Source organism: Lactuca virosa, chromosome 9 (genome assembly GCF_052849685.1).
Source record: "Lactuca virosa cultivar CGN04683 chromosome 9, Lactuca_virosa_CGN04683_v6, whole genome shotgun sequence".
Lineage (NCBI taxonomy): Eukaryota > Viridiplantae > Streptophyta > Magnoliopsida > Asterales > Asteraceae > Lactuca > Lactuca virosa.
This window is the reverse complement of record NC_136434.1, coordinates 96903525-96919773: the sequence shown is the minus strand read 5'-3', so window position 1 is coordinate 96919773 and position 16249 is coordinate 96903525.

Here is a 16249-nt window from a genome sequence, read left to right as displayed (position 1 = left end):
ATTTCAGTGTTCTTTATGTTTTTGGAAACCTTGTTACAAAATCTACCACCTGGTTCATCCCAATTACGATTATTGATCAATTTATTTTTGAACAAAACCTGACTGGTGTCACAAAAACTCAGTACAATCAAGCTATGGGTTTCGGGAAGTGTCAGCTAAAGTTCTTCGCGTTGAAATCGAGCCGAACATTCCATCAGAGGGAGTGTACGGCTGTACACATGAGTGTACGGCCGTACACCCATGTTGGCCGTACACCACCTCCATAAGTAGGATATCCTTTCATTTCTAGTCATTCCTCACACTTCCAAGTCAAGAAAATTGATTTCTCTCTCAAGTATCATCGAGTTCTTCATCCTAGATCATCAAAAACGTAAGTGTTTCTTCCATCTTTGAGTTGTTATCCGTCTTAACCTAGTAACACCCTTTGATTTCATCCATGTAAATCATCTTTTTGGGTAGATCTTCAAGATCTTCATCTTTCACCAAGAACACCAAGAACACACACTTGTTCTTGGTGGCTGTGAACCCTCTTTGAGCCTCCAAATTGTAAGTATCCTTTCCCTATGCTTAGTATATGTTAGGAACTCTTGTTAAACACCCTAGAAACGACCTTTAGCTGGAACAAGAGGAGTGTACGGCCGTACACCCTTGCATGGCCGTACACACATCAAAACACCCCAAAAGGGCCTCCAAAATGCAAACTTAGTTCATATTCTTGTTGAGCATGAGACCCACTAGTTTCCTCATTGTGGAATCACACTTTTGTGCATGTTTTAACATGAGTGTATAGCCGTACACTCCTTGGCCATACACCCATGGCCGTACACACCAAGTTGTGGCCGTACACACCCATTTGATGAATCACATGTGATTCTAACACTTAGTCCAAGTGTTTCCTAGTCCCTAAGGGTGTTTCCTTGCATGTAGTTGCTTCTAAACACTATATTCATGCCAATATATGCCATTATATGTTATTAGGACTCGTTGTGTCTCGGGACTTCATTCGTGGAACTTCTCATCCTTACGCATATATTCGATTGAATCACCCACAATAATCAATCTTTTAAATGTTTTAAATGCTTTTAAGGGGGAATGCAAGTAGAACACAATGATAATTGTGTAAATGTTTTGTTATAAACATCATTTCAACAGATTGAGTATGTCTTTATAAGTGATCAAAACATTTCAAAAACTCTTTTTAAGTTATGTTACTTTATAGTTTATAAAACTCCGTTTTTAAAGTACAATCATAACTTAGTAGATAAATGAGTCTTTTTCAGTAACAGTTCAAGTAAACATACTAGTAAACTATAATAGGTATAGTTTAGGGGTTCAGTTCATAGTAGATACTAGAACATACTATAAAGAGAAACAGGGAGGTAGATACAATACACGGTAACATAGAGAACATACTATAAAGAGAAACAGGGAGGTAGATACAATACACGATAACAGAGAGAACACTATACACTATAACAGAGAGAACACTATACACTATAACAGAAGAACAAATCATGATTAACTACATTATACCAATGATCACTAACTCATTGTTCTAAACAAAAGGTGATGATAAATATGGTATACAAGATCAACATAACTTTAATGTGCGACTATTTCACGGCTTAGCAATTTGTTTGCTGAAGACGCGTTTTGTAACCAGAATCTCTTGCAGGGAGAGCGTATAGTACGGGTACAACCACATCACATTATGACCTTAATAAAACAAACTAGTTTTAAGGTAATCAGTACTTTAGGATGTCAATTTAAAAGACAACTATGTACTTACATTTTCCCATTACTTTCATATTGTGACAGTTCCACTTGAAAGTTAATGCAAACTATTTTCGAGTTAAGATAGTTATAAACTAGCGAAAACTTACATTTTACAAGCAATAAACAGAACAATCGAGTCTAGTACATTCAGTAGAAAGGGGCCTATAATGCTAACTTTATGATTCCTTAGTTTATACATCAAGGATATATATTAATCGGATCCGACAGGTAGTAGGATGTGTGATTTCCGCTTCATTTCCTATTCCTTGTTTGGTTGTGGGCTTAGAGCAGATTCACCCAGCCTACTATATATTCGATCTTAGCTATATATATATATATTTCGTATACACCAAGTAATCATAAGTAGTACCAGGTATGGGTCAGGTCATAGGACACTAATTCAATGCACCGTTTTCTAGTACAAAACATACTTTTCAAATAGAACATTTGGTAGACAAAACTAGAAACTTACCAGTAAAGGGTTTAATCCATTTTATAAACCAATATAACTTAAAAGACCTTTAGTGGTTAATTCTATAATACCTTAGTTTATACATCAGGATTATATATAATTAATATCCGATAGGTAGTTGGATGTGTGCTTTCCGCCTCATTTCCTGTTCCTTGTTTGGTTGTGGGCTTAGGGCAGATTCACACAATTAACTATCTATTCGATATTAGATTATATATAGTTAGTATAAACTAAGTGATTATAGAAGTAACTATTGTGGTTACTATTTTTACTAAAAGAAATAAGGGTTTTCTTAAAGAATCTTTTCATAAAATATAAAGGAACTATTACAGTTAACTCCGTGAGTACCAAGTGAATACACCAGGGTTATATACAACGAAGATCTAACAAACAATGAGATGTGTGCCTTCCGCCTCATTTCCTGTTCCTTGTTTGGTTGTGGGCTTAGGGCAGATACACACAACCTCTTTATAACACTTCGGAAAGATTTTGCAGTCTTTTCTTATGATGACCTGGTCGAGAGAGTACGATACATCGGTGTAAAATTGTTTGTTTACTCTGAGTTTTATATAACTTGTATCCATTTAGTACTCATAGAAAGGATTGTAGAGTCATTTTTACTTATCTTTCATCAAAGCAGGAAATATAGGATTTTCTGGAGGAACAGGCAAACTTTTCTAAAAGAACTTACAACTTACTTACAACTTACTTACATCACTAAAATCTTATGAACTCACCAGCTTAAATGTTGATCTACGCTTTCAAAATAACTTGTATTCTCAGGAGACCAGTAGACAGGTACGCACACTGGAATTCAGAAGATGGAGCATAATAGCTTCATGTCTTGTTTTGTTATTTACTTTGTAGTCTATTTTATGTGAACCACATACTTTGTAAACACTTTCTTTCTAATGAAATGGTTGTTTGTTACTTTGATTACTATGATGCATGTATTGTGATACTAAACATGACGTCCTCCGCCCCCAAACGTTTCCGCCGTTCCGGTTTTGTGGTGTAACAGATTGGTATCAGAGCATTGTTTATAGTAAACTAAGTATATCAACCGATAAAAGATATACAACTATAAATACAATGGGGCCGAAGTGCTCTGGATAATATTATATTTTAAAAATATAACGATACCTTATAAAAGTATATATACATGCTTATACATATATACATACTAGAACAAGTATCACAAGAAGAACAGAACAAAAGTATTTAAAGGTTGAACACTACGGTCAAACGTGGGCAGTTATGTAATCATAGTTAGGATCAATATAGCCTGATCAACTATATTCTTTCGAGATGTGACTGACATGTGTTTGAGAGTGATGTGGTGTTGCAACAGTCTTAAAACTTACCAAACTCTAATCAAGGGAATTCTAGATCAGAACATAAAGTTAAGATACTATAGGAGTATTTTAGGCACTATATAAATAACTTATGTGATAACTTAAAAGACCCTTACGGATAGGTCTATAATCTTGCAATGTATACTTCCAAGGTTTTATATAATTTAGATTTTATATACTTAGAATTTGTGATCTACGCTTCACTACCTGTTCCTTGTTTGGTTGTGGTTTTGGAGTAGGATCACTTATTCGAAGGTCTATTTTATCTTAAATTATATACAACTTGTATACATTGGGCAATTATAGGAGGACTCTGTAAGGATCACCCCATAATGTTTCACGTAATCTCATAGATTCTTTAGACACTTCCATTCTCGCACGACAAACCTAGATAGATGTAACCACTTCCTCATAGCAGTCAACAGAAGAGTCAAGGAGTAACAAGAACATGTTCATGAGAAGTTTTCAAAGAAGGATCAGCCGAAGTAACCAAAACGTCTTATGCGTCACACTAATAAATAATAATCTTGTATAACTTAATGAGTGAGTGGAGACACTGCTCACACTATGTGTTAGGATTATTTTCTTTTCGTGCAACTGGTAACAGTTATTCAGGTCACAAATATTCATTCGAGGATAGCCACTTCTAATTCATAAAGTTTATTTTGCATAGACTCTTTTATGAATTGTTTCCAGAACCCTATGAAAAGTCAGAACCATATACACTCAGAACTAGGATAACCTAGTCTTTCAGCTTTTGGCTTATAAACCACTGCTATAGACTTATTCCATCTCATCTTTGTATTCTTTTAACAAAGATGCCTCCTCGTCGATCAGCGAGACGCACTACTCCGATAACTCCAACTCAAATGCCACAATTCGATCCTGCTGCTATCCAAGCAGCAATATCCGCCGCAGTGGCAACTGCTCTAGCTTACATCGACGAAAGTGGTACCTTCGGATCTGGTAGCGGTACCCACTTATCCAACCCCGGAGTTACTCGCGAACACCCAAGGGAGTATTCGTACAAGGACTTCATGAACTGCAAACCCAAATCCTTTAATAGAAATGGTGGAGTCATCGCTCTGATGCGATGGTTCGAGAAAATAGATTCGGTCTTCGCAATCTGTTCGTGCCCAGAAGGGAGCAAAGTGAAGTTTGCTTCCTGCACCTTCTCCGACAGAGCCCTGACATGGTGGAATATCCATGTTAAGTCACTGACCCTATCAGTGGCTAACCCAATAGGTTGGGAGAACCTAAAAGAGATGATGTTGGAGGAATACTGCCCGATGGGCGAAGTTCAAAAGCTGGAACAAGAATTATGGGAGCACACTATGGTCGGCTCAGACATAGTGGCCTACACTGACAGGTTTAGCGACCTGGCAGCACTATGCCCCGGGATGGTTACCCGGGAGAGCAAGAAGATAGAAAGATACATCTGGGGTTTATCTGCCCCGATTCAAGGAGATGTACTGTCTCCTAACCCAACTACATTCGATAGTGCCAAACGCCTGGCCCAGCGACTCATTGACCATGGAGTCCGCCATGGCGTGGTAGTCCCCGTTCCCGAGCCATCAAAGGGAGAGGACTATAAACAGAAGTCGGGGAACAAGAGGAAGAAGAAGCGAACAACACAGGAACCCCCAAAGGAGCAACAAACGAGTATTATATAAGCCGCCACAACACCTACTACTCCAGCACCTACCAGTCGATATGCTGGAACTCTCCCGAAGTGTGGAAAGTGCAACTATCACCACACCGGAGTATGTCGGGAAATGCAGTGCCTGAACTGCCACAGAAAGGGACACATAGTCCGTTTCTGCAGGGCACCGGCTCAACCGATCTCCCAAGTCCCCGGAGTTGAAGAAAACCATGCCTTCTATGGCTGTGGTGAGAATGGGCACTATAGGAGGGACATCCCGATAACAAAGAACTCAGGAGCGGGTGGACGGATTCTGATGATCACCACAGGAGAATCAACCCGGGAGTCGCCAGTGAGCAACGGTACGTTTTCTAAAAGATCCGTTCAAGAGAACTAAAAGATCCGTTCAGAGAAGCTATGATGGCTTAGTATGTACATCAGGGTTGTGCATAGTTAAGATTTTGTAGACTTAGAGTGAGTGATTCTGCCTTAATTCATGTTCCTTGTTTGGTTGTGGATTTGAGGCAGAGTTACTCAGTCGACTGTCTAATTCATCTTAATTATTCATAACTTGTATATTCCAGGCAATCGTAGTGGTACCGAGGAGGATCGTAGTATAAAGTATCGACACTAGTTATCAAAGCACTTTCACGGTATGTACTCGCTCATCGCGGTACGATACATAGAAGTGTTAACATCAAGGAGAAAACAGAAAGCACTAGAAAGTATACACAGAGTACATTATCGAGCACACTAGGGATACATCATCATATAACAGACATTTCTTTCAAATCAGCCAAACTTTTGTTCAGTAAAGAGTCCGTTGCTATCATTCGTCATGAGTTGGCGTGGTCCTCACCATACCAAGTTAATATGTTTCCATCGCCTTGACCGTCGAATTCACGAAACCTTCGTCCTTCGTAACGACAGTCCGACCCAGACTTCGGAATCGTCTACCTCGTATTCTGTAATGCCCGTAGATCCGGGCTAGTCAATTTAGAGACGATAAGCATCAAAAATGACTTTTTGATGAAAGATTATTTAGAAAGATTAATCTTAACCAAGTTGTAGTATATGTCTCAAGGTTTCCGGATATATAAAGAATGCCGAAATTCGAGTTATAACGAAGAAGTTATGACCTGTCGAAGTTTCGCGACAAACCGGCACGGTGCCGAATGTCGTAAAAAGTGAGTTTTTGATAAAACTACTTTTTAGCCTTAGTAATCTAAATGAAAATCATAGTGTTCGTTAAACCGAGAGTGTGTATAAAAAGAACGCCCAAATCTGACTTCGTATGAGGAATTTATGATTTTTCTAAGTTTCAGCTTAGCAGTAGACAGCTAAAAACTCGAATTTTAGATCGAGTGATTTTTAGCCGACACAACCTAAACTAGAATCGAAGGTATCGTAAATAGTAGTACAACGGTAAAAAGACAGACGAAAACGGACGTCGGATGAAGAAGTTATGAAATTTTAACGGATTTCCTGTCCCGATCTGTTAAAAATAATAATATAAAAATTAAAGTCAAAACTAGCCGACAAAGTCTAAAAGAAAGTTGTAGAGCGTAATTTTACCTACGCGTGCATATAAAGAACGTCGAAAACGGAGCCCGTATGTGAAAGTTATGGATTTTAGAAGTTCAGGGCACAAAAATCAAGAAAAGTCCGAAATCCGAGGAATTTCGCATGGTTGGTGTTCGGCCACGTCACCCTCGCCTCGCCTGCTGACCCGTGTCCGATGCTGATGACGAGTCTGAAGCGTGGCCCAATCTCAGACCGACGCGTGTCCGCCTCGTGTCAGCTGCTGATACGACCGAAGGGAGGTCCAACCGAAATCAGGCGCGTGTCGCATCCGTGGAGGTGTCCGAAGCGAGCCACGTCTCGCCTACAAGCTTCCGACGCGCCTTCGCATCCGAGCCACCTCCGAGCCTCGCAGCTGCTGCGTGGAGTCTTCTTAGCCACTGAACTTCGGTCTCGCACCCTATAAATAGGGGGGTTGCGAGATCTCCCGGCTAGATTTGGAAAATTGCCACTTTTCACCCCTTAAACAATATTTTTATCATTTTGACTTTCCCCGAAGCCCTGATATCATTTTCAACACCCGAAACACGTCCCGAAGTGCCCGAAGACCCGGAAAAATTTATCTTTTAGGTTTTGAAGCTCCAACCTCGCAGGACCCGGTTTTTCATTAAAGCCCTCAGTTTTATTGGAAATGATCGTTTTAAGAAACGAAGTGCTGCCCGATTATCGTCTTATCAAGTGAGTGCATAGTTACTTTCATCTTACACATTGATATGAAGTATTTTATATAAATTACGTGCTACATGTGCATATTATCTGTATACTTGCTATCTATGCTGGATGAACGATTTTATACTCGTTTTAAATGATTTAAATTGTATATGTATTTTATATCTACAAAATGTGTTGGGTAAAACATGGGTAGATGTAATAGTTGCTATGTGACAAAATAAAATAATGAGAGGCCTCGTTATAGATGTTATTGATGATCCAGTCATCTAGCGGAGTATAGATGACGACCACGGACTATTCTAGACAGTCCAGTGGAACGCTAGCAGGCTCGCAACCTGTAGGTGTTTATTTGAACTGTGTGTTTACCAACAGTACTCCATCCCCCACATGGTTGCCTTATTTGACATGAATTGCTGAGGAATCCCCGAAGCATGTGTTGTCGCCCCGATGAAAGTCCTTAGACTAGGTCCCTTGAGTTAGATGTTTTAGGGACGTAAAGTGAGGATAACGGGAACGGGTAATCGGGTTTGTTTGGTTTGATAAAGTTAATAAACTTATTTATTGTGGGTTGAAAACCCTATGTGCTCACCAGGCTCCCAAGCCTGACCCACTCAGTTTCTTGTATTACAGGTAGTGGCACATGAGCATAGATGTTTGGATGAGAGATAAGGGATTATAGGCCTGTAAATATGAAATAATGTAGTAAGGCTTATGTTGTACTGTTTATGCTTTTGATCTGTATCGAACATGACATCCCGAGTCTTTTAATGAAATACATTTCTTTGGAAATGCTTTTGATAAATCTTTATCATATTTTGTTTTGGGACAAATTCCGCAACACTTTTATTTAAAATGTTACTCCGATTTTTAAACAAGCATAAAAAAAATCGGTCTTTTCAGGCCGTGAAAATGTGGATGTCACATATTCTAAACCCCGAAGTACTTATGCGAAGAGTACTTTGCCCTCCAAAGCCTTGTCGACGTATGTTCAGCAGACCTTCCCGAAATACCATTCGTTCAGAAGATCAAGTTCAAGCACAGAGGCTAAGGACGAATACAACCCACCTATCACTATTCAGTGTATACGCGAGGGTGGTATATGATTATGATTACGCAGATTTAGTATGTGTGCTTCCACTCTATCTCCTGTTCCTTGTTTGGTTGAGGACCCGGGGCAGAGTTGCACATCCGACCGTCTAACTAATCTTAATTATATACGACTTGTATACATGAGGTAATGATAGATGAACCAAGTATGAATCCTATCATGGATATTAGGGCAAAGTTGCCCAGGTCTACGAGTGTGTATTCTACAAATCAGAGGAGCACAACCCCAGTAGTACTGCTAAAAAAGCTAATTTCGGAACAAAATTCCATCTAACGGGGGGACGATGTGACAACCCGAAATTTTTTTCCTTGAAAGTCCAGCCATTCAGTTCAACCGTGTGTCAGACTCGTTTCCGCTATCTTTTAGCATTGTTTAGAGTCTGCTAACTTAGTTCATATTATTGTTGAGCATGAGACCCACTAGTTTCCCCATTGTGGAATCACACTTTTGTGCATGTTTTACAATGAGTGTACGCCCGTACACTCCATGGCCATACACCCATGGCCGTACACACCAAGTTGTGGTTGTACACACCCATTTGATGAATCACATGTGATTCTAACACTTAGTCTAAGTGTTTCCTAGTCCCTAAGGGTGTTTCCTTGCATGTAGTTGCTTCTAAACACTATATTCATGCCAATATATGCCATTATATGTCATTAGGACTCGTTGTGTCTCGGGACTTCATTCGTGGAACTTCTCATCCTTACGCACATATTCGATTGAATCACCCACATAAGGTGAGTTCATACCCCTATGATCAATCTTTTAACTGTTTTAAATGCTTTTAAGGGGGGAATACAAGTAGAACACAATGATAATTGTGTAAATGTTTTGTTATAAATATCATTTCAACAGATTGCCTATGGCTTTGCCGGTTTTACCGCAGATTTTCGATTGGTCATAACTTCTTCGTTATAACTCGGATTTCAGTGTTCTTTATGTTTTTGGAAACCTTGTTACAAACTCTACCACCTGGTTCATCCCAATTACGATTATTGATCAATTTATTTTTGAACAAAACTTGACTGGTGTCACAAAAACTCAGTACAATCAAGCTATGGGTTTCGGGAAGTGTCAGCTAAAGTTCTTCGCGTTGAAATCGAGCCGAACATTCCATCAGAGGGAGTGTACGGCCGTACACATGAGTGTACGGCCGTACACCCATGTTGGCCGTACACCACCTCCATAAGTAGGATATCCTTTCATTTCTAGTCATTCCTCACACTTCCAAGTCAAGAAAATCGATTTCTCTCTCAAGTATCATCGAGTTCTTCATCCTAGATCATCAAAAACGTAAGTGTTTCTTCCATCTTTGAGTTGTTATCCGTCTTAACCTAGTAACACCCTTTGATTTCATCCATGTAAATCATCTTTTTGGGTAGATCTTCAAGATCTTCATCTTTCTCCAAGAACACCAAGAACACACACTTGTTCTTGGTGGCTGTGAACCCTCTTTGAGCCTCCAAATTGTAAGTATCCTTTCCCTATGCTTAGTACATGTTAGGAACTCTTGTTAAACACCCTAGAAACGACCTTTAGCTGGAACAAGAGGAGTGTACGGCCGTACACCCTTGCATGGTCGTACACACCTCAAAACACCCCAAAAGGGCCTCCAAAATGCAAACTTAGTTCATATTCTTGTTGAGCATGAGACCCACTAGTTTCCTCATTGTGGAATCACACTTTTATGCATGTTTTAACATGAGTGTATAGCCGTACACTCCTTAGCCATACACCCATGGCCGTACACACCAAGTTGTGGCCGTACACACCCATTTGATGAATCGCATGTGATTCTAACACTTAGTCCAAGTGTTTCCTAGTCCCTAAGGGTGTTTCCTTGCATGTAGTTGCTTCTAAACACTATATTCATGCCAATATATGCCATTATATGTCATTAGGACTCGTTGTATCTCGGGACTTCATTCGTGGAACTTCTCATCCTTACGCATATATTCGATTGAATCACCCACAATAATCAATCTTTTAAATGTTTTAAATGCTTTCAAGGGGGAATGCAAGTAGAACACAATGATAATTGTGTAAATGTTTTGTTATAAACATCATTTCAACAGATTGAGTATGTCTTTATAAGTGATCAAAACATTTCAAAAACTCTTTTTAAGTTATGTTACTTTATAGTTTATAAAACTCCGTTTTTAAAGTACAATCATAACTTAGTAGATAAATGAGTCTTTTTCAGTAACAGTTCAAGTAAACATACTAGTAAACTATAATAGGTATAGTTTAGGGGTTCAGTTCATAGTAGATACTAGAACATACTATAAAGAGAAACAGGGAGGTAGATACAATACACGGTAACATAGAGAACATACTATAAAGAGAAACAGGGAGGTAGATACAATACACGATAACAGAGAGAACACTATACACTATAACAGAGAGAACACTATACACTATAACAGAAGAACAAATCATGATTAACTACATTATACCAATGATCACTAACTCATTGTTCTAAACAAAAGGTGATGATAAATATGGTATACAAGATCAACATAACTTTAATGTGCGACTATTTCACGGCTTAGCAATTTGTTTGCTGAAGACGCGTTTTGTAACCAGAATCTCTTGCAGGGAGAGCGTATAGTACGGGTACAACCACATCACATTATGACCTTAATAAAACAAACTAGTTTTAAGGTAATCAGTACTTTAGGATGTCAATTTAAAAGACAACTATGTACTTACATTTCCCATTACTTTCATATTGTGACAGTTCCACTTGAAAGTTAATGCAAACTATTTTCGAGTTAAGATAGTTATAAACTAGCAAAAACTTACATTTTACAAGCGATAAACAGAACAATCGAGTCTAGTACATTCAGTAGAAAGGGGCCTATAATGCTAACTTTATGATTCCTTAGTTTATACATCAAGGATATATATTAATCGGATCCGACAGGTAGTAGGATGTGTGATTTCCGCTTCATTTCCTATTCCTTGTTTGGTTGTGGGCTTAGAGCAGATTCACCCAGCCTACTATATATTCGATCTTAGCTATATATATATATTTCGTATACACCAAGTAATCATAAGTAGTACCAGGTATGGGTCAGGTCATAGGACACTAATTCAATGCACCGTTTTCTAGTACAAAACATACTTTTCAAATAGAACATTTGGTAGACAAAACTAGAAACTTACCAGTAAAGGGTTTAATCCATTTTATAAACCAATATAACTTAAAAGACCTTTAGTGGTTAATTCTATAATACCTTAGTTTATACATCAGGATTATATATAATTAATATCCGATAGGTAGTTGGATGTGTGCTTTCCGCCTCATTTCCTGTTCCTTGTTTGGTTGTGGGCTTAGGGCAGATTCACACAATTAACTATCTATTCGATATTAGATTATATATAGTTAGTATAAACTAAGTGATTATAGAAGTAACTATTGTGGTTACCATTTTTACTAAAAGAAATAAGGGTTTTCTTAAAGAATCTTTTCATAAAATATAAAGGAACTATTACAGTTAACTCCGTGAGTACCAAGTGAATACACCAGGGTTATATACAACGAAGATCTAACAAACAATGAGATGTGTGCCTTCCGCCTCATTTCCTGTTCCTTGTTTGGTTGTGGGCTTAGGGCAGATACACACAACCTCTTTATAACACTTCGGAAAGATTTTGCAGTCTTTTCTTATGATGACCTGGTCGAGAGAGTACGATACATCGGTGTAAAATTGTTTGTTTACTCTGAATTTTATATAACTTGTATCCATTTAGTACTCATAGAAAGGATTGTAGAGTCATTTTTACTTATCTTTCAACAAAGCAGGAAATATAAGATTTTCTGGAGGAACAGGCAAACTTTTCTAAAAGAACTTACAACTTACTTACAACTTACTTACATCACTAAAATCTTATGAACTCACCAGCTTAAATGCTGATCTACGCTTTCAAAATAACTTGTATTCTCAGGAGACCAGTAGACAGGTACGCGCACTGGAATTCAGAAGATGGAGCATAATAGCTTCATGTCTTGTTTTGTTATTTACTTTGTAGTCTATTTTATGTGAACCACATACTTTGTAAACACTTTCTTTCTAATGAAATGGTTGTTTGTTACTTTGTTTACTATGAGGCATGTCTTGTGATACTAAACATGACGTCCTCCGCCCCCGAACATTTCCGTCGTTCCGAATTTGGGGCGTGACACCCATCAACTTAGGAGAAACCCAAAACATAAGCCCACTTATGAATAATCTACCCATTACTCCAATTTTTTGTTGTGTGATACGTATTCGATCAAAGGCACGAAGAGATACCACATGTGTGGACCTATCATCTCCAGCTTTTCCTTATTGATGATTGCCTAGTTTCTCACATTCAAGGAGGCAAAAAGAATGGATTGCATCTAGATCTTAAGGAGGCAGGTCAACGGATGGTCTTAGTTGCTCCTTCATTGGATACCATCGTTGATTGTAAGGGAGATCGGAGCAAAGCTTGTCGGCGGCACATATATCTGTAGATGGAGATAGGCGGTTCGACGACTGGGGGTTAGTGGGTGGTTCGACGATGTGGAGTTGTTGGGTCGTTGTTGTGGGTGATCCAGTGGCGCTTTGGTTACAACGACTGGAGGTGGATCGAGAAAACAGGGAGATGGTTCGTTGATGATGATTGATAGTACTTGAACTTGCAGATTATCGGAGACTATAAGCAATCCGGCAGGGATGGCGAAGATCGATGGTGAAGCTTGCTGTTCGGTGTTGATAGGTGGTCTGGTGAATGCTTCTTCGTCGGATTTGTGGCATGGGATGGCATACTTTAGTTTTGGCGGAGGTTCTTTGCCAAACGTATTGGCGGCTGGAGATGATTTAGTGGTGCCCTGGATCGCATCGGTGATGACTGTAGTGGTGGAGTTAGTCGACCAGCAACGTTTCCTCAGAGTTGGAGGAGGCTGGCGGTGGTCACGCTACAATCGCTAGCGGCGAATCAAGGAAAAAGAGCCAGACGATGTTGTTGAGGATGCTTCATTGGAGTTGGCGGAGTCTGGTGATGGCGACGCTCTGGTTGTCGTCACTGGTGATCTTTGAACCATCCGGTGATTGGCAGACATTTGTTGTATTCTGGTTGGCGACAGCTGCCCTTTGTCGTCGTCGTTGCTTTACTGGTTCACTTGTGCTGCACGTAGGCGGGTTGCAGGTGGGGTCGCTTTGGCTGTGACAACTGCTAATGACAAGGCTTTGTTGGAGGGGGTAGTCGGTCGTCGATGTCATCAGTGTGGGTTAGTCATGTGCTGATTCCGGCAAGATGATTGGAGAACCCGGTATGGAAAGGTGGTTACCAGCCGTCTAAGAAAAGAGACAGACCCAGTTGGGACCTGTGCGACTTTTTGTCTCTTCTGCCATCTTCTTTGAATCGTGTGGGATCCTCACGCTTTTGAAATGTGTATGCGTGTTTGTAAATAATGATGTAACCGTTCTTTTCTATACCTTTATTTGTTGCCGGCTAAAATGGCCCATAGTATACCCTCTTCACCTTTTTTTTGCTTTCGTCGGGTAAAAAGAAACACCAACCATTTCTCGTTTTTTTTTTTAATTTTTTAATTTTTTTTACTATTTCTTGTGCTGTAAACTGTAAATGGGTAGGGCAAATTTTGAGGTAAAAATCTGATTTATTTTAGTGACAAGGATGAATGAATCTTGGGAGGCTTTATGAAGTGTGCAAGAAACACAACAATGTGTACAAGCAAATGATTGCAAGAATGGAGTTGCACACAAAAAAATCAAAACTAAAAACGATTTTTGGGAATATATGAATTGAAAATGGGGTAAAAGCTTATAAAAACTTCTTTCTTCCTCAAATTTGTTGAACAAATCCCAAAACATAAACAAGCCATATCTGAGAGAGTCTTGTATATATAAAATCGTTAACCAAAATGATTTTCTTGGTGATATAAACTGAAAATAAAATAAAAACTGATAGAGATTTATTTTATTCTCATTTTGTTGAATAAATCATCAAAATAAACTGAAGTAAGGTAAAAACCCAAAAACACTTCCTACTCTTTCTTCAAACTTTTAAAGAAATAAAAACACCAAATAAACAACAAGAATTTCATTTCTTCTCAAACTTGCTGAAAAACCCCAAGACATAAATAAAAACGGAATTTGATGAGGTTTTCTTCTCATAAAACTTTGTTTTCTCTTCAACTTGCTCAACAAGCCATCAATATATGAACAATAAACATATCTGAAATAAATTTCGTTTTCCTTCTCTGAGTTTTTAAAGAAAACACAAAATCGACAAATCCAAAGGAGTTTTGCAGAGAAAATCATAAACTGAAGGTGATTTCTTTATAACATAAAATGAAAATAAGGTAAATAATTACGAAAAAGTTCCTCACTCTCAAGTTGCTTGGATAAAACATCAAAATATGAACAAAGATGGAGAAAAGCTCGTAAGAACCTCTTTTCTCCCCGAAAATATAAGTAAAAACAGGTATGAGTTGGTGTTTTTAAACTTGAGAGATGATTATGTGAACAAAAAACATTCAGATCTAGAGATCTGAGCTAAAAATGAAGTAGATCTACAGATGTGAACAAAAAACACACCAGATCAAGAGATCTGAAGGATAGCTAATCAAATCTGAACAGCTCTTGGCAAGAGCCAAGCGGATCTGAACAAATGATGGTAGAGATGAACATATCTGAGCAAACCTGATCTGAAACGCAACAGATCTGAATAGATCTACGCAAGAACGAGCTTGAAACCAAGCAAGATGGTGGCTGCTCGTTCAAGTCCGGGATGATGCCAAATGATGCGACATAGATCTGAACCACCTCTTCACTCCCTTCTGATCTCTTGATGGCAGCTAGGGCAGAGAGATCTACTAGTCACAATCAGAGAGATGCGTTAGAGCTGCCCCAGGGACTGTGCCCCTGAAGCGGGCTCCGACGATCAAGTTAGATCAGTTGGTAGATATGAGACGGTTCTCCTTAGTTGGAGAGAACCATCATGGTGATGGGTGTAGTGTAAGGTGGCTGACGGCGGAGGGTGGCGACTGAGCCACCCGGCCGAAGTCTAGGGCGGCGGTGAGCCGCCGGGGAGAGATAACCCTCCATGGAGGAGATATTGTTCACATTATACGGGAAAATTAGGTCAAAGGTAATTAGGTCGGGCCTTGGGCCTGCCCAGTTCAGGCCAACTAGCAAGGAGCTGGGCCAGGCTGCCCGAAGGCGTCGGGCAAGGCTGGCGGGTGCGCACCAAGAAAGGGTGGCAAGGGAGCGCCAGGCCGGGCCGGTAGGAGAGTCCCAAGCAAGGCCGGCAAGGGAGCGCCAGGCAAGGCTGGCAAGGGATTCCCCGAGAAGGCTGTCAGGGGGGCGTCAGGCAAGGCTGGCATGCCAGAGCTGTCTATGTTTGGATTAATCAGGTGGTTTAAGTCACATGTTCTTATTGGTCAATTCTAGACTATTTAGGTTTTGATTTTGCATGGAGTAACCGTGGGTTCAAAGACATTGCATGGCATGATTTTGAACACCCAAAAGCATATTTTGGTTTGGTATCACAGTGATGCATGGCTGCAATTAATGGGTATTTTACTTCACATGGTACTTAAGTTACTTTGTTTTATTTAGAGTGAATAAAAGACTTGGTAAAAAGGTTTG